Below are 24,574 nucleotides of genomic sequence, written 5' to 3'. Positions count from 1 at the left end.
GACTAATAAAAGTTGAAGTTTTACTGGAAATAGCGTCTTCAGACACAAACATTATCCGTGTCTTATCGCATACCTCCAGCCGAGCAAACCATTCCTTCGTGCACCAAGATGGAACCAAGCGACAGGGTTCCGACTGCGTATCTGTGGGGTATCGCTAGTGCCGGCGCATTATGACGCGATAACGGAAATGCGCGTGCGCGTTCGTTCTCGGTCCAAATTATGCGCAGAGCGGCCTCGCCCGTCAAAACAACGTGCCCGGAGTGAGTGGGCGGAGTCGCGTGACCCCCCGCTATAAACAGCGGCCCTTGCCGAGTTGCGCTACAAGTCGATCCTCTGGCAGCCCGGAGTTTGTCCGCGCTTTCCGGGCTTCTGCAACATTCTGGGCAGCCTAAAATTAGGCAGCAGCGGCATTAGGTACCGGTACTGCGCTTACTCCGCACGCCACCTGCCATTCGTGTTTACTTCCAGGCAGCGACGCGCTGGAGCTCGAAGTAGCAGCCAGAGCAGTACAACAAAGTTCCAAGAAACGCTCAGCACAGCCATCAAACCGGCTTCGTACCAGTATTAAGATACAATGCTCAACATCTCACACTGAAACGTCCCCTTAGAAGAATTAATGAATTACTGTGCTGACAAACCTCTTACATTATCTGATTTTCAAACAGCTCAGCAGAACTGAACGTACTCAGACATTTCGCTCTTTACTTATTCTGATCAACACCAATAACCTATACCTTTCATGAATCACTTACCTCCCAAAAATCTTCAAACCACTGCAATACAGCGAGCGCCAATGCTGGCAGCTAAATAAAAGATTCTAACTGCTGAAGGCACTAACTACTGATAGGAATAGTTAGCAAATGAAAGATTATGATAGAAAATAAACTATTTATCTTAATAATATTCAAAAGTCATCATATATATATAAGTTCATGATATACAGTATTACAAATTTACTCTTTCTGATGGACACAAGTCCAGATCGTCCACTCTCAAAATGCTGCCGTCTCTCTCCCTACGTCCACCACTACTGGCGGCTCACCTGTAACTACACAACGCTAGGCGCTGTTCACATCCAACTGCCCAACACTACAATAGCGAATATACCAACAATGCCAACCAGCCACAGACTGCGCACAGCGCAGCCAGTGATTTTCATACAGAGCGCTACGTGGCGTTACCAGTATAAAAACCTAAACAGCCTACTTACACAGCCCCATGCTCCCCACAAAAAATTCTACAAATTGTTTTGGGCAGTGGCCAATAATGATTTCATAAAATTTTTCATAATTACAATAACAAAGATATGAAATGCATACACTTATTGATGCACTGTTGATCAAAAGCAAAAATTGTTCTCATAAAGACAGTCCTGATCATTTAGCACAATAGTAATTGCAGTTTTTTTTGTCAAAGTCTGAGCAGTAAAAGAAAATGCACATGGAAGTAGTGGATTTCCATGCAGTCTTGAAACGAAATGATTAATATAATTTTTTTTTATTCGATAACCGCCATTAAAACCTACATTAGGTCATAGATACACTTGACTGGAATCCTTATTGTGTAGTAGTACATCGTACTATAAAGCATAGCCACCTGCCTCAGTTCCCTTTTATTAGACTGATGGAAAATGTGCGAGTCAAAATCGTGACTTTAATCAGTAGTAGCGTAAAGAGCACCTATTGTGCCAAGTTCTGTTGGAATTTATGTACAGATGTGAGAAAGAAAAATGCGGGAACAGCGCAGAAAGCGACGCCGGATGTGTAATTTAGACTCATCAGTGAGAGGTCGCTTGTACTTTGCAGTCGTGCTTTGGAAGTGCTGTGGACTCCAAAGGAGAAGGCATTAAATTAGAATTATATTAATACCTTCAGCTGCTGACTGGCGTTGATATATATCAACGGGGACAGGTGAAAATGTGTGCCCCGACCGGGACTCGAACCCGGTATCTCCTGCTTACATGGCAGACGCTCTATCCATCTGAGCCACCGAGGGCACAGAGGATAGGGCGACTACAGGGATTATCTCGCGCACACCTCCCGCGAGACCCACATTCTCACCTTGTATGTCCACACACATTCGTAGTGTCCCACCCCAGCACACTCATTACTCCTGGAAGACATTCTTACCAAGTCCCGTAAGAGTTCGGGGAATATGTGGGCATCCGCACAGAAGAAGAAGGTCATGGCCGGTATTGCCAGAACTATATACTTATATGGATATGGTGTTTGTTCTTATAAGTTTAAAGGAGAAAGTAGCCTAACGAGAATGGTGAAGCACCAAAGAAAAATGAACGTTACTACATAAAATCTATGCCAGGCTATATCTAGTTAGCTACGAACTTGTGATTTTGGTGAAGCATTGAAGCATCGTGTATGAACGTGATGTCTGAAAATCTTTGTTAATTTTCAGTTGTCGTGAATTGAGAACCTATTTGGATATAGAAGAATTATGGAATCAGTGCTTTATGATTTCGCAGTTAATTATTTAAATGTAGAAGTTCTCCTATAGCTCTCACCCTTTGCAGTCGGAAAAGAAGCCCACGGTTGAATACGTGGCACCGCATAGCAGGACCACATCTTCAAGAGAAAACAAAACGGCGACTGCGAAATTCGGAAAATAAGGTAACTATTATTACATGGGAAGGAGAAAACGCTTGGCATCTCGCAGTATATCGATCACTTAAAGTCAACCCACAACAAGAGACAAACTCCCAGCTTGGTTGCCCAAAATCTTTACATATTTTTTCTGACAGCCTGTGTTCTTTCCTCTGCTCATCTCGTGCTTACTTTACGTTGACCGTTGCGGCGGTCCTCCTACCCTTTGGGCGCGTACTGTACTTGCGGGACAGGTAGTTGATTGACCAACTGGCCCACCGACACCTAGGCGCACTGGATAGAAGTTATCGACCTAGGCAGTAAAGTGGCTTGGACAATTCCCCTTTGTAACTGCCACCTAATAACAGAATATTAAGCCCTAAATTAATTAAAATCTTACTCCGTACTCAGGGTCGTAAAACGATAGCTCCCACGGCTGTGACTGTCAAAGTAATTAAAGTTACACCGAATAACCGTCTTCCACGGAATAAGCACCTTGTTACTTTCATAGAAAAGACTTTCAATTCCTTGTTAAAAATGTGCCAGGCCAGTTCTGCGCTCGGACAGGTAGGAATTCGCCCTATCGGTTCATCTAGACACTTCTCTAAATTCAAGACACAAATCACTGTCAAAATTAGTTTAAATACACTTCACTATGTTTATGGTCCCCCCCCATGAACCATGGACCTTGCCGTTGGTGGGGAGGCTTGCGTGCCTCAGCGATACAGATAGCCGTACCGTAGGTGCAACCACAACGGAGGGGTATCTGTTGAGAGGCCAGACAAACGTGTGGTTCCTGAAGAGGGGCAGCAGCCTTTTCAGTAGTTGCAAGGGCAACAGTCTGGATGATTGACTGATCTGGCCTTGTAACAATAACCAAAACGGCCTTGCTGTGCTGATACTGCGAACGGCTGAAAGCAAGGGGAAACTACGGCCGTAATTTTTCCCGAGGGCATGCAGCTTTACTGTATGATTACATGATGATGGCGTCCTCTTGGGTAAAATATTCCGGAGGTAAAATAGTCCCCCATTCGGATCTCCGGGCGGGGACTACTCAAGAGGATGTCGTTATCAGGAGAAAGAAAACTGGCGTTCTACGGATCGGAGCGTGGAATGTCAGATCCCTTAATCGGGCAGGTAGGTTAGAAAATTTAAAAAGGGAAATGGATAGGTTGAAGTTAGATATAGTGGGAATTAGTGAAGTTCGGTGGCAGGAGGAACAAGACTTCTGGTCAGGTGACTACAGGGTTATAAACACAAAATCAAATAGGGGTAATGCAGGAGTAGGTTTAATAATGAATAGGAAAATGGGAATGCGGGTAAGCTACTACAAACAGCATAGTGAACGCATTATTGTGGCCAAGATAGATACGAATCCCACACCTACTACAGTAGTACAAGTTTATATGCCAACTAGCTCTGCAGATGACGAAGAAATTGAAGAAATGTATGATGAAATAAAAGAAATTATTCAGATTGTGAAGGGAGACGAAAATTTAATAGTCATGGGTGACTGGAATTCGAGTGTAGGAAAAGGGAGAGAAGGAAACATAGTAGGTGAATATGGATTGGGGGACAGAAATGAAAGAGGAAGCCGCCTGGTAGAATTTTGCACAGAGCACAACATAATCATAACTAACACTTGGTTTAAGAATCATGAAAGAAGGTTGTATACATGGAAGAACCCTGGAGATACTAAAAGGTATCAGATAGATTATATAATGGTAAGACAGAGATTTAGGAACCAGGTTTTAAATTGTAAGACATTTCCAGGGGCAGATGTGGACTCTGACCACAATCTATTGGTTATGACCTGTAGATTAAAACTGAAGAAACTGCAAAAAGGTGGGAATTTAAGGAGATGGGACCTGGATAAACTAAAAGAACCAGAGGTTGTACAGAGATTCAGGGAGAGCATAAGGGAGCAATTGACAGGAATGGGGGAAATAAATAAAGTAGAAGAAGAATGGGTAGCTTTGAGGGATGAAGTAGTGGAGGCAGCAGAGGATCAAGTAGGTAAAAAGATGAGGTCTAGTAGAAATCCTTGGGTAACAGAAGAAATACTGAATTTAATTGATGAAAGGAGAAAATATAAAAATGCAGTAAGTGAAACAGGCAAAAAGGAATACAAACGTCTCAAAAATGATATCGACAGGAAATGCAAAATGGCTAAGCAGGGATGGATAGAGGACAAATATAAGGATGTAGAGGCCTATCTCACTAGGGGTAAGATAGATACCGCCTACAGGAAAATTAAAAAGACCTTTGGAGATAAGAGAACGACTTGTATGAATATCAAGAGCTCAGATGGAAACCCAGTTCTAAGCAAAGAAGGGAAAGCAGAAAGGTGGAAGGAGTATATAGAGGGTCTATACAAGGGCGATGTACTTGAGGACAATATTATGGAAATGGAAGAGGATGTAGATGAAGATGAAATGGGAGATACGATACTGCGTGAAGAGTTTGACAGAGCACTGAAGGACCTGAGTCGAAACAAGGCCCCCGGAGTAGACAATATTCCATTGGAACTACTGACGGCCGTGGGAGAGCCAGTCCTGACAAAACTCTACCATCTGGTGAGCAAGATGTATGAAACAGGCGAAATACCCTCAGACTTCAAGAAGAATATAATAATTCCAATCCCAAAGAAAGCAGGTGTTGACAGATGTGAAAATTACCGAACTATCAGCTTAATAAGTCACAGCTGCAAAATACTAACACGAATTCTTTACAGACGAATGGAAAAACTAGTAGAAGCCAACCTCGGGGAAGATCAGTTTGGATTCCGTAGAAACACTGGAACACGTGAGGCAATATTGACCTTACGACTTATCTTAGAAGAAAGATTAAGGAAAGGCAAACCTACGTTTCTAGCATTTGTAGACTTAGAGAAAGCTTTTGACAATGTTGACTGGAATACTCTCTTTCAAATTCTAAAGGTGGCAGGGGTAAAATACAGGGAGCGAAAGGCTATTTACAATTTGTACAGAAACCAGATGGTAGTTATAAGAGTCGAGGGACATGAAAGGGAAGCAGTGGTTGGGAAGGGAGTAAGACAGGGTTGTAGCCTGTCCCCGATGTTGTTCAATCTGTATATTGAGCAAGCAGTAAAGGAAACAAAAGAAAAATTCGGAGTGGGTATTAAAATTCATGGAGAAGAAATAAAAACTTTGAGGTTCGCCGATGACATTGTAATTCTGTCAGAGACAGCAAAGGACTTGGAAGAGCAGTTGAATGGAATGGACAGTGTCTTGAAAGGAGGATATAAGATGAACATCAACAAAAGCAAAACAAGGATAATGGAATGTAGTCTAATTAAGTCGGGTGATGCTGAGGGAATTAGATTAGGAAATGAGGCACTTAAAGTAGTAAAGGAGTTTTGCTATTTGGGGAGCAAAATAACTGATGATGGTCGAAGTAGAGAGGATATAAAATGTAGGCTGGCAATGGCGAGGAAAGCGTTTCTGAAGAAGAGAAATTTGTTAACATCCAGTATTGATTTAAGTGTCAGGAAGTCATTTCTGAAAGTATTCGTATGGAGTGTAGCCATGTATGGAAGTGAAACATGGACGATAAATAGTTTGGACAAGAAGAGAATAGAAGCTTTCGAAATGTGGTGCTACAGAAGAATGCTGAAGATTAGATGGGTAGATCACATAACTAATGAGGAAGTATTGAATAGGATTGGGGAGAAGAGAAGTTTGTGGCACAACTTGACCAGAAGAAGGGATCGGTTGGTAGGACATGTTCTGAGGCATCAAGGGATCACCAATTTAGTATTGGAGGGCAGCGTGGAGGGTAAAAATCGTAGGGGGAGACCAAGAGATGAATACACTAAGCAGATTCAGAAGGATGTAGGTTGCAGTAGGTACTGGGAGATGAAAAAGCTTGCTCAGGATAGAGTAGCATGGAGAGCTGCATCAAACCAGTCTCAGGACTGAAGACCACAACAACAACAACATGTTTATGGTATACTGAGACACCACACAAGAAGAGTTTGCGACAGGTGATACCGTAAGTACCGTGGACTTGCATGCGCGGCAGCATCACCAGGAAGAGAGACGATCTCTTTAAGTAACAGTGCACGAGCAGAAGTTGTCAGTTGCAAGTTGTAGGTCCTGCCAGCGAGTTCCTGCAGAACGTTCGCCGTGACTTCAGGTCGTCGAGTGAGACAGAAACAGTTGCCGACAGATACACAGTGGTTATCTTCAGTAGAAAAGAATAGTGAATAGAATTATCGTGTATGGGCAGAGACCGCCTGCCTAGAGATTTCACTGAGCACTGTTAGTTTGGAACTATTCTTTCGAATAGTGAATCAAGACAGAAGATTAACTTTCTTCCGACTTTTGTTCAGAGAACATTATTTAATTTGTGTTCATGGAATTGTAGTCAGCGTAGGACAGGCAGACTAAACCTGCAGTCAATTGCCGTAATCAGTGCTACCAAAGTTTTTTTGACTTCGTTTGCAAGAGATCGTGCAAAACTTGCAGTAGGAGATTTTCCTCTTGTTTCACGTCTCTTGTATTCACATGTTCTAAAAATACTGCTACCGTATTGAACAGAACCAGTTACTTAATAAACTTTTAGGGTTTTGTTAAGAAGTGAGAATGATGAAATAATTTTTGCCTTATCTAGAAGATCATTGTATGCTTTCATCGCACTCTTTACAATACACCAACGGAAAAAAAATCGCAACACGAAAGAGGAATTGTGCGACATAAACGAAAGTTGGTAGGCGTGTTTCTACAGACGCCGCTATGAGGATGAAAATCAGGTTTGCTTTAAAAAGACGCTGTAACTGTCCTGGAGGTAATGAGTTCACGTTAGTCAAGACTGCCTTTAATGCGACAAAGACGCCATTATCATCGTCTCACTGACTTCGAACGAGGTCGTGTCATAGGGCTAAGAAAATCTGTATGTTCCTGCTGCGATATTGTGGAAAGTCTTGGTAGGAATGTAGCTACTGTAGATCATTACTGGAGCGATGGTCACGAGAATGTACATACGGTTGCAAGAAGACCAGTCTCCGGACGGCCAAGTGGTGCTACCGAGAGGGAAGACCATCGTGTTCGCCGTATGGCTCTGTCGCATCGTTTCACATCTGTGTCAGCAATCTGAATAGCAGTGGCACCCCAGTGACACAACGAACTGTCACAAAACGGTTACTTCAAAGACAGCTCCGAGCTAGACGCCCTCTAGCGTGCATTCCACTGATCTCAAACCGCCGCTGTTTGCGACTTCAGTGGTGTCGAGCGAGAGCTCGTTGGAGGGCAGGGTGAAGGTCTTTTGTGTTTTCTGATGAAAGCTGGTTCTGCCTCGGTGCGGTGATGGACATGTATTGGTCAGAAAGAGGGCCATTGAAGGCTTGCAACCAACCTGTCTCTGTGCAAGACACACTGGACCTGCACCTGGAGTTATTGTCGGGGTACAATTTCTTATGACAGCAGACGCACCCTATGGGTATCCTACACATCGTTACTGCAAATCTTTAGGTTGATCTGATGCGTCGACATTTTGTGCTGCCATTCCTGAAAGTATTCCTTGGGGTAATTTCCAACAGGATAACGGTCACCCACATACTGCTGTTATTACCTAGCGTGCTCTACAGTGTGTCGACATGTCCCATGGCCTGCTCTATCACCTGATCTGTCTCTAGTCGAGCACATATGGCACATCATCAGACGACAACTCCAGTGTCATCTGCAATCACCATTGCTATTTTGTCACAAACTGACATTTTGAACCCGTGGCTGTATATAGAATATAGGTTGATTCTTACACAGAAGATTAAAGCAGCCAGCCACATTTTACAACGCTGTTTGTTTATTTGGACAGCACCGTTACCGGTTTCGAACCGACATGTTCATCTTCAGACGGCTAGTTTACGTTTTACATTAAATTTTTCCTTATGTTTCCCCACCGAACGAAATTTCCTTGGGGTTTTGGTTCCCTGCAGCCTAAACAAGATCGTATTTTTAAGTGATGTAAACAAATTGTTATTATTAAGGGGAAGAAGTTTCGGTTACTTATGATGAAGAATCCGCGCCATTGTGTTCCGGTGTAGGTTGCTCATTATCTTGCAGCAGCGAAAACTGTATAAGGCACTTTTTTGTGTATATATATGCACATAATGTAAGACACCACTCACACACCAAGAAGTTTAATCATGTGAAGGTACGTATACAAAAGTGGCGCTATTACAACCATAACAATGCCAAAGATTTCCATTCTCAGAGATATTTCATTATGTACTTACATGCGACAGTTGAAATTTACAAATTGCTAATATTACATTACTTGCTATTTACATTGAAAGAGAACTAATTAAAATTAAGATAAATAAATAAAGCAGTCAGTTATAAAGTGTTACTGCAGTGATATTACGTAATTATTATGGCATACATTGCAACAAAAGTAAATGATAAGGGCCGGATGTACAGAAATAGATGCCGGCGGTGTGGCCGTACGGTTCTAGGCGCTTCAGTCTGGAACCGCGCGACCGCTACGGTCGCAGGTTCGAACCCTGCCTCGGGCATTGATGTGTTTGATGTCCTTAGGTTAGTTAGGTTTAAGTAGTTCTAAGTTCTACGGGACTGACGACCTCAGATGTTAAGTCCCATAGTGTTCAGAGCCATTTGAACCAACCAACAAAAATAAATATTACAACTATTGGCATATTATGGCATACATGAAAGCAGAGTAAATACTAGTAGGTTGGGATGGATATGAATATATAAATATTACAACAGTGGACACTTTTTTTGTTTACTTTAAATTGGAAATCAGGTGAATAAAATTTTGAAGAAAGCTTTGGGAAGTGCATGACTGACTGCATTTCCATGAACCCCACTGCACCTCAGCTCCGGTCACAGCTTAAGACCCATAAGGAAACTGTCCTATCAAGCCAATTGTGAACTCTAGGGACAGCCATAAGTTAAATAACAAACTGCTTACTCTGCTTAATACGTTTTATACCTTTGAAAACAAATTCTCCATTAAGAGCACATACGAACTCATTGACAAAATTAAAGATGGTTACATTCCACCGACAGCCAGATTTGAATCACTTGACATAGTAAACCTTTACGCTAACGTCCCTATAGAGGACACCATAAACACTATCATAAACAATCTACTCAAACATAAGAAACTAAGTGTGGCAGAGATCTGCGAGCACATTGAGTTACCTTTGTACTGTCATACAATTACTTCAGTTTCAATAACAAAATGGACAAACATAAAGGTGGGGTGGCAATGGGTAGCAGCCTAGCTGGGATTTTAGCAGATATTTACACAAATCACTTAGAGCAGACATTTTTTGAACTAACAGTCACACCAACAGCCAAATCATCTACTACAAAAGATATGTTGATGATACAATCATACTTTTTGATGACACCGATGAGGAAATAGACACATTAACAACAAATCTGAGTAGCATGCACAAAAACATTAAATTCACCGTTGAACATGAGACCAACAACAGCATCAATTTCCTAGACGTAAAAATCACCAACAAAAACCATAAACATCAGCATCTCATCTTGTCATCCAAACCAGCATAAGATGGCATGTTTTAGATCCACACTGAACCGCTTACACAAAATTCCACTTGAACCAGTTAAAAAAGAAAAAGATATCAGTATCATTAAAACCATAGCCTCAAACAATGGATACAACCCTCTCATGATAGACAACCTACCACAAAAAAATCCAAAAACAATGAGCTCACAAAGCTGCACACCAGACAACCATGCAACTTACTGAAGACACAGTAGAAAATAGCAGAAAATACATTGCGCTATTTTTCTTAGGGAGCGTATCTTATAAAATAAGCAACCTATTTAAAAAGATAAACATTAAAATAACCTTCTACATAGACAACAAACTCCAGTAGTTAGCAGTTTACAACTTAAAAAATAACAACCCCCCCCATACAAAAATCTTACAAATACAAACTCAGCTGTCAAAGTTGCCCCTCTTACTATATAGGACAAACTGGAAGAAGCATTGAGACGCGGTTAAAAGAGCATATAGATACCATATGTTTGAACAACATTTCAAAATCCACATTTGCCATGCACACAACTACTAACAGTCATGGAATAAAGAGCATTGAAGACCATGTACAAGTATTGCACCATGCTGAGAAAGGTAGCCTTATGAATTTGCTTGAGGAGATTGAAATATATGTACATAAAAGCAAATCACCCCAAAATCACCTCAGTGAACAAACAGAGTTAGCCAGTGCAGTCTTTCTTCAAAATTTCATTCCCCTGCTTTCCAATTTAAAGTAAAAAAAATAAAATTAAATTAAAAGCTGTCCACTGTTGTAATATTTATATATTGACATTCATCCCAACCCATTTACTGTGTTTTCATGTATGCCATAATATGTCCATAGTTCTAATATTTATTTCTGTACATCTGGCGCTTATCGTTTAGTTTTGATGCAATGTATACCATAATATTTACGTAATATCACAGCAGTAACACTTTATAACTGTTTTATTCAGTTCTCTTTCAATGTAAATAGTAAGTAATGTAACATAAGCAATTTGTATATTTATACTGTTACATACACGTACATAGTGAAATATCTCTGAGAGTGGAAGTTGGTTCAAATGGCTCTGAGCACTTTGGGACTCAACTGCTGACGTCATAAGTCCCCTATAACTTAGAACTACTTAAACCTAACTAACCTAAGGACAACACACACATCCATGCACGAGGCAGGATTCGAACCTGCGACCGTAGCGGTCGCGCGGTTCCAGACTGTAGCGCCTAGAAACGCTCGGCCACCAGCGGCCGGCAAGAGTGGAAGTCTTTGGCATTGTTATGGTTGTAATATTGCCTTCCTCGTGTACGTACCTCCACGTGAAGAAACCTCGTAGTGTGTGAGTGGTGCCTTAGAGCATTTGCGCGTGTTTTATACCGTTTTCGCTGCTGAATGATGATGAGCCACCTACACTGGAACATAACGCCACAGATTCTTCATCGTAAGTAACCGAAACATCTTCCCTTTAATAATAACAATTTGTTTACATCACTCAAGATCTTTGTGAGGCACAGTTACAGTTAAAAAGAAGTTATCTCACATCTTCTTTTGGCTGCAGGGCACCACCACCCCAAGAAACCTGTCGGTTCGAAGCTGCTAACGGCACTGTTTAAATAAATAAATAGCATTGTAAAAAGTGGTTGGTTGCTGTAATCTTCTGTATAAGAATATATACAAGCAGCATTAATCGTTCCTGCATTCAACAACCAAGTGCAACAGGCATGGCACTCCATCCCATAAACTGATATTCGTCACATGTACAACACAAATAGGCACGTTTGTGTGCTTGCATTCAACATTCTAGCGGCTATACCGGTTATTAACGTATCAGAATTTCACATTTCGAGTGGCTTATCTCGCACTTACATTAACCTGTGATCTTGCAGTGTTAATCACTTTAATATATTGCCTAGACAAATGTATTCCAGAAATTTCGTTACTCTATATTAATTATTTTTTGTTTTTGCGGTTTTCTCCGTCAGTGTATAAATTTTAAAAACTGGTGTTCTTACTGAGAACACACGGTTCAAAATGGTTCAAATGGCTCTGAGCATTATGGGACTTAGCAGCTGAGATCATCAGTCCCCTAGAACTTAGAACTACTTAAACCTAACTAACCTAAGGACAACACACACACCCATGCCCGAGGCAGGATTCGAACCTGCGACCGTAGCGGGCGCGCGGTTCCAGACTGAAGCGCCTAGAACCGCTCGGTCACTCCGGCCGGCAGAGGACACGGAACTTTCCTCTTTGCCTCGTATCACGTTTAAGAATACTGAACTTTTATTTATGTAGGCTGCATGAAGAGGACTCGAGGAAAGGACAAAATGCGCTTTTTAATATCGCTAATGCAGCAGTTTTGCTCGTGTCCATCTTCAGCTGCTGTCATCCGTTTATTCGCCAGAGTCTGTCGAAAATCCTACGATCTCCTCGCGGTGTAATCTTTCCGGAAGGAACCATTCAAGAGTCTATCTCATCATCACTTGTTTTGCTGTCATCACACTACAGCCTAGTGGAAGTGCGGTCTGTGGATATGATGCTGCCACGTCCGTCATTCGAATGACTCGAGCTTACTCAGAGTCTGAAAGATGGCGAATATCTGCAAGTGCGCGTCGCCAGTAACGTTGTACACACTCAATAGCCTTCATGTACTTGCTCCATTATTCATCTGTAGTTTTGTCTGAAACTGAGCTCAAATAAGGATTAAATTTCAATGAACGTATTCCACAGGCGTGCAGATACTGGAGTATATATCAAAATCCAGGCAATAATTATAGCCCGAAGCTCCTGCAGTTTCCGCCCCCACGACTTTTACTTACCATTTAGGACCGCCCTATCCAGCCAACTAACACTCTAAAATACCTCCGACTAACTTTTGATCGCTGACTAAAATGGGAGCCCCATCTGCCAACCATTCAACAGAAAGCCCACAACTGACTAAAATTACTAAAACTACTTAACGACCAAATATGAGAACTGCACCTTTCCACACTCTTTCACACCTACAAATCCCTAATCGGACCCATCCGCCGCTATACCATTGTGACATTCACTTTCACCCCTTCTTCCTCTTATTATACCCTACAGATCCTCAAACGTCACGTACTCCGATTAGCCTTTCGGATCCGCTTACCCACCTCAATCTGTACCAACTTACCATATCCCCCATCCTACTCTTCCACTTTGAATATCTCCGAATATCCTATGTTACCTGTAAATTCGACACTATCCACACCTTGTTTCCCCCGTGCTCACTGACCCTGGTACTCTTCCCTGCCTGTACCACCACATTCCCACAAAGCAAAACCTCTACATCCTCCACCAACGACACTTTAATCGCCTTTTCCTATCCGGCCATGAAATCCATTCTGATACGTATATATCAGTCGTACCAAATGTAGGAGATCCCTTCCACGCTCCCCTTGTCAGAGCTCCCCTCCGATCCTCTCCACCCATTTCAGAAGTCTTAGTTCGGAACCGCATCCCTCTAAACTCTCCACCCACCCCACCTCCAAACATCAACCCACACAAACCCTTCCTACGCACTACTTTCAGATGCCACATTCCCATGATACCCTTATCCCTGGCAATCTACATCCACTCATCCCTTCACTCCTGTTTGTATCTATTTCAATCAGTCAACACATCGGCATTTCCATTTTACCGTATACAACTGTCTAGCAGTTTTTATACATTTGTGTGTGGCACTCATTTTCCGTTCACCTGCGTCGATATTTTAATTAATAACTAAATCTACCTTGTATATTTTAACTTACGACTTACAGCTCGGTTCTGATACTGTTAAAGGGTGTCATAATTTTTAGTACTTGGGAGTGACACTGTCGTCCAATGGTAGAAGTATGGATGATGTAAACAATAAAATAGGCCAGGGCAAGCGAGCCATAAAACAACTAAATGGTATTCTCTGGAACAAAAACATAAAGCGCAGAACAAAACATACCATCTACCATACAATTATTGAAAGTATCACAACATATGGTGCAGAGTTGTGGTAACTAACGCAGAGGCAGAAAGATCGCCTCCTGGCTGCCGAGATGGATTTCTGGAGACGGAGTTGTGGATACTCCAGACTTGACCATATTAGAAATGATAGGATCAGAGAGGTTATGAATGTCAAAAGCACAATCCTATACTACATAGAAAGGAAGCGCCTACTCTGGTATGGTCACTTACGGCGTATGACAGACACAAGATGGCCAAAACGGGTATGGTAATGGACTCCACATCAAAGAAGAAAGCGCGGTAGACCTTCGAGATGCTGGAAAGACGTCGTCAACGAAGCAATGGCGGCGAGAGGTCTTCATATATATATATATATATATATATATATATATATATATATATATATATACATACTTCTACAACTGCTGTTATGTCTTTTGCTATTACAAAACAATTGTATCCACTGACACCCCATCCCCTGCAGATATTGGCCGGGGAAATGAAATAACAATAAAGAAAAAAATTCTGGGGTATAGTGTGGCGACGTTTGTGAAAGATGTTGGCAATGTAACACTACCAAAATCCGTCAGTGCTGAAACATTGTACCATACGGTTGCGTCACGTTCTGAACATCTGCTATAATGTGACAGGACAGTATACATTACTGAAGTGAAAAGCTGTGTTAGACTGGACTAGACCCGAAAATAAAACGCAATTATGGGTTTTTTAATTAATTCCAAGCGCTTTTCAAGTGACGGTAAAATCCTGCCTTCGTCCATTCTCCACTATGTAGCGTGATAACCGGGCGTTTTTCTTTATTTTACAGCCGTGCTGGTATAAAAATGCATTTTTGTCGGTCCCGGTTGCACGTGGAGGCGGGCGGCTGTATTAGCGGCGTTAGAGCGGGGGCTGTGCCGCCGCGTCGGCCGGCTGACGTTTATTGAGCCAGTGGACGCGTCGGACGGGGGTTCCCCGCCCTGGCCTGTTAATTAGCGGCCAGATGCGGTGCACGCGCGCAGATACCACCGCCGCGCCCTGGGGACACCGCCCCCCTTTTTCCAGGCCCTGCTGCACTCGTCGGCGCCCAAATAAATGGCTAAAATCTGTCCGGCCGGTCGGCTCATTCGTCACAGCGCCAGTGTCGAGCGCCAGTCGACAGAAGCGATTCCACGCGATATGCGCGATTTTTTTTTTCTCGCCGCACTGAGGACTCGATTTTTTTCCATAAAGTTGGCAGCGCTGCGTTCAAGAACAAGCTGTCAGCAGTACAACGCACGCTCGTTTGTCTTAGTCGGCTGAGAACACATGTCGTAGTGCCGTATTGAAATGAGTGTGTGTATTCCATTTCCAGTCAGCTGTGAGGTAAGGAGCGTCATCTAGATTGCCGGGAAGAATTAGTAGACTCAAGATCTATAGTTGCAATAGTGTGTATGGACTACATGAAATGATTATGTTTACAGATCAATAGCGCAAGTGGTGCTGATGTAACAGGTATCGACCCACGCTGGTTCAAAATGGTTCAAATGGCTCTGAGCACAATGGGACTAAACATCTGAGGTCATCAGTCCCCTAGAACTTAGCACTACTTAAACCTAACTGACCTAAGTACATCACACACATCCATGCCCGAGGCAGGGTTCGAACCTGCGACCGTAGCAGTCGCGCGATTCCAGACTGAAGCGCCTAGAACCGCTCAGCCACAACGGCCGGCGACCCATGCTGGAACATGCATATTATTACATGGTGTAGCCACCAGTAGCAGCAAAGGCGCTGACTTTGGCATCCAGTCGATCGTATAATAGCATATACTGTTATGGGATACGTTATGCCACGTCTTCTCAACCTGTTAACTTAGCTTTATAAGAGTTGTTTGTTTAAAAATGGTTCAAATGGTTCTGAGCACTATGGAGCTTAACATCTGAGATCATCAGTACCCTAGAACTAAGAACTACTTAAACCTAACTAACCCAAGGACATCACACAGATCCATGCCCAACGCAGGATTCGAACCTGCGACCGTAGCGGTCGCGCGGTTCCAGACTGAAGCGCCTAGAACCGCTCGGCCACTACGGCCGGCAGTTGTTTGTTGACGAGTCGCGCCAGTCACTTCTCATTCTATCATATTCCACACGAGCTCGACTAGAGGCAAGTCGAGAGATCGTGCTGGCCAGGGAAATTACTGCACGTCTTGCACAACACGTTGCGTTTCATGCGGAGTGTGTGGGCGAGCATTATCCAATTAGAGCAGCATATCACCTTCCGGTTACAATAACGGCAAAAGAACGGGTGTAACAATATTCTGAACGTACCTACCTCTGGTTGACGTCCCCTCCAGAAGCACCAAAGATGAGCGAGAGTTGTTGTTTGTAGCCCACAGACCATACGCTCTGGGGTGGCGCCGTTGTGTCTTGGAGGAATGCACTGTACGTGACATCGCTCACCATATCTACTCGTACACACACACAAACGGTCGTCACTTGTATTGTATGGAACTCGGGACCTAGAAACGACGGAGAGTCTTTGTCCCCGCCGTAGCCCGCAGTGATACACAACCCCACAACAGGCTACAGCTGTCCACTCACCTCACCGCCGCCCCACACCGAACTCAGAGCTATTGTGCGGTTCGGCCCCCAGTAGCCCCCCTCCCCAACCCTCCCCCCTCAATCCCCTCCCGGGGAAACTACGGTCGCAGGTCGAATCCTGCCTCGGGCATGGATGTGTGTGATGTCCTTAGGTTAGTTAGGTTTAAGTAGTTCTAAGTTTTAGGGGACTGATGACCTCAGATGTTAAGTCCCATAGTGCTCAGAGCCATTTGAACCCTCCCCCAGAACGTCTCACACCAGATGACAGACGAGTGTAACCCAGTGTTTGCGTGGTAATCATTGTGTACGCGTACGTGGAGAAAGTGTTTGCGACATAGTGTAACTGAGCCGGAATAGGGGAACTAGCCCGCATTTTCGCCGAGGGAGATGGGAAACCGCCTTAAAAACCATCCACAGACTGGCCGGCACACCGGACCTCGACACTAATCCGCCGGGCATGCCTTCCCGTCCGGAAAGCAGTGCGTTAAGCCGTCGGCACACGGAGCGTGCATCCGAACGTTGAGCGTTGAGCGTGCCGAGTTTCTGACGTCATAGCGTGGAGTAGCAGGTTCGGGAGTCTTTACGAACGTGCAGAGCAACATCTCGCATGTCAGATTTTCTGAGCGTGCGTCTGAGCGTTGAGCAATGAGATGGCACAACGCGACCTACGTCACACGCACGCCGTCTCCCTTCAGTACATAGTTTGTGAGGCGCCATATTGGCATTCATTTCAAGCCTATATGTACATATGCCGTTTCTGAGCACCAGTAAATTGAGAATCACTGGAAAAACCGTTGTTAGTTGTGTGATTCGCACCAATAAAATAATGAGAAACATCATATTCGTGGCAAAAGAATTATTGTAACTTGCGTATTATGAGAGTAGGCTATTTGAAGGCGAGACACACTGAAAAGCCACCCAAAACGCGTTGTTCTTGGTACAATTTGTTATAATTAAATTTAAATTAGTAACATAATTATGTACGATTAATGTTTATAGCAATAGCTAATAAAATATGTCTAAGAATAAGAATTGTGTTGTCGGTGTAGCTTAATGGGTAGCGTCTCTGTCTAGCAACGAATTTTTGTTGGGGCGGTGGTTCGCGTCTTGACAGTTCTAAATTATTTTCTCCTAACATTTGCGTTTTTATTAGGTTCTGTTACTTTATTATTAGTTTAATGTAAGTATATACTATAATATTTGATGTCATGTAAAAAGTTCACCTTTTTTTGAAGGGTGACTTTGTTCGTTTGGCTTAATCTATAGGACAGCTTGCGCTACTTGTATAAAGATATTTTGCTCCTTTTTCTTTTACGCTTCGTAATTCACATGTTGCCAAGATTATGCTACTGGGTAGGAACATTGATCAAGTAAGACTGACCTTGGTGTTTTACTAAAATGTGGGAATGATGAAATAATGTTTATCTTTTGCGAGAAGTATTCCAAATTTGTACCGCACTGTTTGTAATGGAACTTTTATAAGCCTGTGTCCTTATTGACTGGACATGGTACTTTCCTTTTCGTGGACGATGGAGGAAATGTGCGTTTTGAAAGACCTAACGTGGGACATTTACGCGCGCCCGTTGAGTAAACGGTGTGATTTACGAACTAGAAACATCCCTCAACTGCCGCAGGAGCACGTTGCGAACGCGTATACCACGCTGGGGCCCACGTACCGTATGCACAAGTCGCATCGTTCCTGAGCGTTCAGCGGCACGTTGAACTTGGTACGCTCAACGTTAACGTTCGACAGCACGGCCCGTGTGCCGACGGCTTTAGACTGCACGGCACTTACCTTCAGGTAGTATCTGCTTTCATCGTTGAAAACCACGGCGCTCCTTTCCCTCTTCCACGTGACCCTCTGACGACACCAGTCGAGCAGTGCCCGTCGATGCTGTGACGTGAGCGGAGGACTGGCTAGAGGTGTGCTTGCCGTATTCCCACTGCTAATAACGGGCTCGCAATATTTCGTGTTGACACAGCTGGGCCCACAAGCTCTCTTATCTGTGGTGTGGTAGCTGTACGATCTACTGCGGCTGCCTTTACGAGTGTGACGGCCCTGGCGGTCTTACAGGGTGTTTCAAAAATGACCGGTATATTTGAAACGGCAGTAAAAAGTAAACGAGCAGCGATAGAAATACACCGTTTGTTGCAATATGCTTGGGACAACAGTACATTTTCAGGCGGACAAACTTTCGAAATTACAGTAGTAACAATTTTCAACAACAGATTGCGCTGCAAGTGATGTGAAAGATATAGAAGACAACGCAGTCTGTGGGTGCGCCATTCTGTACGTCGTCTTTCTGCTGTAAGCGTGTGCTGTTCTCAACGTGCAAGTGTGCTGTAGACAACATGGTTTATTCCTTAGAACAGAGGATTTTTCTGGTGTTGGAATTCCACCGCCTAGAACACAGTGTTGTTGCGACAAGACGAAGTTTTCAACGGAGGTTTCATGTAACCAAAGGACCGAAAAGCGATACAATAAAGGATCTGTTTGAAAAATTTCAACAGACTGGGAACGTGATGGATGAACGTGCTGGAAAGGTAGGGCGACCGCATACGGCAACCACAGAGGGCAACGCGCAGCTAGTGCAGCAGGTGATCCAACAGCGACCTCGGGTTTCCGTTCGCCGTGTTGCAGCTGCAGTCCAAATGACGCCAACGTCCACGTATCGTCTCATGCGCCAGAGTTTACACCTCTATCCATACAAAATTCAAACGCGGCAACCCCTCAGCGCCGCTACCATTGCTGCACGTGAGACATTCGCTAACGATATAGTGCACAGGATTGATGACGGCGATATGCATGTGGGCAGCATTTGGTTTACTGACGAAGCTTATTTTTACCTGGACGGCTTCGTCAATAAACAGAACTGGCGCATATGGGGAACCGAAAAGCCCCATGTTGCAGTCCCATCGTCCCTGCATCCTCAAAAAGTACTGGTCTGGGCCGCCATTTCTTCCAAAGGAATCATTGGCCCATTTTTCAGATCCGAAACGATTACTGCATCACGCTATCTGGACATTCTTCGTGAATTTGTGGCGGTACAAACTGCTTTAGACGACACTTCGAACACCTCGTGGTTTATGCAAGATGGTGCCCGGCCACATCGCACGGCCGACGTCTTTAATTTCCTGAATGAATATTTCAATGATCGTGTGATTGCTTTGGGCTATCCGAAACATACAGGAGGCGGCGTGGATTGGCCTCCCTATTCGCCAGACATGAACCCCTGTGACTTCTTTCTGTGGGGACACTTGAAAGACCAGGTGTACCGCCAGAATCCAGAAACAATTGAACAGCTGAAGCAGTACATCTCATCTGCATGTGAAGCCATTCCGCCAGACACGTTGTCAAAGGTTTCGGGTAATTTCATTCAGAGACTACGCCATATTATTGCTACGCATGGTGGATATGTGGAAAATATCGTACTATAGAGTTTCCCAGACCGCAGCGCCATCTGTTGTTGACAATTGTAACTACTGTAATTTCGAAAGTTTGTCTGCCTGAAAATGTACTGTTGTCCCAAGCATATTGCAACAAACGGTGTATTTCTATCGCTGCTCGTTGAGTTTTTATTGCCGTTTCAAATATACCGGTCATTTTTGAAACACCCTGTATGTACTGCGTGGACATCCAGAACCTCGAATACGGGTGTGAGAATGTTCGTGTGACCACTATAGCAGCATCGTTGCACAGCTGACTAGCCACGTCCAACATCAGTGTCACTTCGGAAGTACCATCTGCCGCTTGGAACGCCACAGTTTCTCCCTTTTCAAACTCTCTCAGTTGGCTGTAGGAAGCACGAGTGCGTCTTTGTGGCATGGTTGCCTGCGTGCTTCACGCCTTTGCTACGCACTGAGCGTTCTGGCTGTGAGCATTCCCTATTACAGATCGTACTCTGATTGCTGTGGCACTACGCTATCTGCTGGTAGAAGGCGCTGAAACCGTTATCAGTACATCTGTTGTTTTCCAGGTCGTATATGCCGTCATCGGGTCAAAATCGACGCGTCTTGTCAGATGTACTAATTTCTTTCCGGCAGTGTAGTTTCTCCTTGCCGCATTAAACTACACTCACAGTGTCGGCGGCCTTTAACGCTGCGTGCTGTCGTTGGCAATTCGTTTCCCTTGGTGATAGCCAATCGGGTGATAGTATGCAGTAGACAATGAGAATCGCTGAATCTAATGACTTGTTTCGGCGGAAGATGCGAACTGATTACTTTTGTTTTCGACATGGATAGTGCGATGCTGACAGTTACTGATCTAGCGATTACGGGTTATAAAACTGCTTACTGGTTTTCGTACGTATCTCTTGTAATGTCGTTTCACGGAACATGACAGGATTTCGTCGGATATTGTTTCGTATGTTTTGAGGCATCAAGGGATCACAAATTTAGCATTGGAGGGCAGCGTGGAGGGTAAAAATCGTAGAGGGAGACCAAGAGATCAATACACTAAGCAGATTCAGAAGGATGTAGGTTGCAGTAGGTACTGGGAGATGAAGAAGCTTGCACAGGATAGAGTAGCATGGAGAGCTGCATCAAACCAGTCTCAGGACTGAAGACCACAACAACAACAACAATTGTTTCGTATTCCAGTGTTACAGTTTGGTTGTGAGCAGACGAAGCCAACGAATCCGACTGGAGGGAAACTGTGTGTGGTAACGAACTGTTCTGTAGGTTAGCCCGAGGTCTAGGTTATGTTGAAATGTTGTAGTTTGGTTGTGAATTGCCGAAGCATCGGATGTGAGTAGCTGTGGTGACGGACTGATCTAGAGCATAGGCCAATTGTCGTTTCGAAAACTTTGTGGATTTTTTTTTTTTCGAAATGTCTCGACTTTCGACGTTGTGGCTACGCAGGAACCTAAGAGTACAGCTTAAATTTTACGGAATATACTCTTTTATATGACAACATTCTGCACAATATATTCGATTATGCGACCACGTAATTTCATACATTATACATTAGGACGACGTTTATAGAACATCACTTTCTCATTCATTCCGCTATATTGTGAGATCATATTCGTGTTGACTGCACATCATTCACCGCGCAAGCAATTAAAAACTGCAGCACGCGGCACGAAAGCCGCCGACACCGTAAGTGCACTTTACTCCGCGCTCCTCCAGCGTTTTAACAATATGGGAAGTCTCTAATGAATCGTACTAATGTGGACGAGTTGCCTGCTGAGTTTAAAGCTGACAGAACGAATGTTCATAATGAAGAAAGCACAAAGGAATGGGGATTCCTCTATCATGACCGATGAAACGGCGAACAGTTTTGAACCGTCGAATCACTGGATGAGATAAACGTAGTGTTCCCGGAAGTCTCCGAAATCATTGCTGGGCGATTTGGTTTCCGAGTACTGTGTATTGGCTTGATGCCGCAATAGCTCACAGATCACCACAAAGCCAGCAAAATCACATCTTCAAGGGAATTTCTGGAGAGCTTTCAATTGGAGGGGGAACTGTTCCTTGACTCCGTTTTGATTGCCAACTGAATGTGGGTAGCCACAACACTTCTGAGATCCCTGAGCCAATTCTGAGTATACTTATGGAAATTTAGGGACGAAATCGGTAGGTAGACGCCGAAACAGAGAAAACGTAACAGTTTACTTGCAGTTGTATCAGCAAGCCTTTTTCAATTCCATACATATTTTGAATTGTAATTTAATTCCGTATTTTAACATTCTTACCGGATAATATAGGTAATGAGCGCTCTATTTGACATTTCTCACCAAATGTTACGAGCATAGCTTATGCTAATTATGATAGTAACTTTGTTTCTAATGATTGGTTTTTTATGTACTAGTGTTTCTTGTGGACCCTGGTCAGCTAGTTCACGGCAATGGCCCAGTACGCCAAAAACCCTTTCGAAATAAAAATACTAGAAAGAAACGCATTTTGTTTATTTTTGAAACTTAAGTATATGAGAAATCCTAACGAAGCAAATGAGAAACCCTCAGGGAACACGCTTACAGCTACTTTCACTAGAATCTAATATCAATAATTCTGATAACAACGAAGCGTGTTTCAAACTGGATGCGCTTCACACATCGGAAATTGTTAATTTGAAGGATGACATTACTAGATGTTGCACTGATATTAGTAAAAAAGAATCAAAGCGTCGATATTCAGTGCCCATCTCCAAAATATTCTTGTTCAAGTATATATATTTGTGTACTGATAAGCCAAAACATTATGAACACTGCCCACCGCAAGATTGAGTGCCACAAGTGGAGCGGTGAGGAAAGTACACACTGAAGTGACAAAAGTCATGGGACAGTGATAGGAACATGTACAGATGGCGCCAGTATCGTGTACAAAAGGTACAAAAGGGCAGTACACGGACGGAGCTGTCATTTGTACACAGGTGGTCCACGTGAAAAAGTTTCCGACATGATTATGGCCACACGACGGCAATTAACCGACTCTGAACGTAGAATGATAGTTGGAGCTAGACGCATGGGACATTCCATTTCGAAAATCTTTAGAGAATTTAGTATTCCGAGATCCACAGTGTCAAGAGTTTGCCGAGAATACCAAATTCCAGGCATTATCTTTCACCAAGGACAACGCACTGACATGCGGCCTTCGCTTAACGATCGACAGCAGCGGCATTTGCGTAGAGTTGTCAGTGCTAAAAGCCAAGCAACACTGCGTCCAACGTATCCATTAGGACAGTGAGACGAACCAGCCGAGGTGCCCGAGCGGTTCTAGGCGCTTCAGTCCTGAACCGCATGACTGCTACGGTCGCAGGCTCGAATCCTGCCTCGGGCATGGATGTATGTGATATCGTTATGTTAGTTAGGTTTGCGTGGTTCGACGTTCGAGGGGACTGCTGACCTCAGATTTTAAGTCCCATAGTGCTCAGAGCCATCTGAACCATTTTTGACAGTGCGGCGAAATTTGGCGTTAATGAGCTTTGGCAGCCGCCGACCGACGCGAGTGCCTCTGCTAACAGCACGACATCGCCTGCAGCGTCTCTCCTGGGCTCGTGACCCTGTCGGTTGAACCCTAGACGACTGTTAAACTGACCTGGTTAGGTGAGACCAGATTTTAGTTGCTAAGGGCTGACGATGTGGTTCGAGTGTGGTGTCAACAAGGCATTGTGCAAACTGACGTTGGCACCGAAATTGTATGGGCTGTGTTTACGTGGAGTGGACTGAGTCCTCTTGTCAAATGGTTCAAATGCCTTTAAACGCTATGGGACTTAACATTTGAGGTCATCAGTCCCCTAGACTTAGAACTACTTAAACCTAACTGACCTAAGGACATCACACACACCCGTCCCCGAGGCAGGATTCGAACCTGCGACCGCAGCGGCAGCTCGGTTCCGGACTGAAGCGCCTAGAACCGATCGGCCACAGCGGCCGGCGTCCTCCTGTCCAATTGAACTTGTCATTGACTGTAAATGGTTATGGTCGGCTTTTCATGACCTTCATGTTTCCAAACAAAGATGGAATTTTTATGGATGACAATGCGCCATGTCACTATGCCACACTTGTTCGCGGTTGTTTGAAGAACATTCTGGATCATTCGAACTAATGATTTGGCCACCCAGGTCGCCCGATATCTCTCGCGCCGGAGGATCGAATCCTCCCTCGGGCATGTGTGTGTGTGTGTGTGTGTGTGTGTGTGTGTGTGTGTGTGTGTGTGGTTCTAGCGTAAGTTAAAGATAGTAAGCCTAGGGGCCGATGACATCAGCAGTATGGTCCCTTAGGAATTCACACACATTTGAACCTTTGAACATCGCCCGATATCATTCCCATCGAACACTTATGGGACATAATGGAGTGGTTAGTTAGTGCACAAAACCTGCGCCAGCAACACTTTCGCAATTATGGACGGCTGTAGAGGCAACAGGGTTCAGT

The 24,574-nt window shown here is 43.9% G+C and overlaps 1 protein-coding gene and 1 non-coding gene across 2 annotated transcripts in view; one reads left to right on the top strand and one right to left on the bottom strand.

The window, feature by feature from the left end:
* Window positions 1–24,574, top strand: part of LOC126413153 (uncharacterized) — a 1,175,329-nt gene that overhangs the window by 788,957 nt on the left and 361,798 nt on the right. The window lies entirely within an intron of this gene.
* On the bottom strand, window positions 1,922–1,996 carry Trnat-ugu (transfer RNA threonine (anticodon UGU)). Its single transcript has one exon. It is a non-coding gene; the product is annotated as a tRNA-Thr (tRNA).

Source organism: Schistocerca serialis, chromosome 7 (genome assembly GCF_023864345.2).
Source record: "Schistocerca serialis cubense isolate TAMUIC-IGC-003099 chromosome 7, iqSchSeri2.2, whole genome shotgun sequence".
Taxonomy (NCBI): Eukaryota; Metazoa; Arthropoda; class Insecta; order Orthoptera; family Acrididae; genus Schistocerca; species Schistocerca serialis.
The sequence above is the reverse complement of the archived record's forward strand: the minus strand, read 5'-3'. Positions and strand labels throughout refer to the sequence as shown.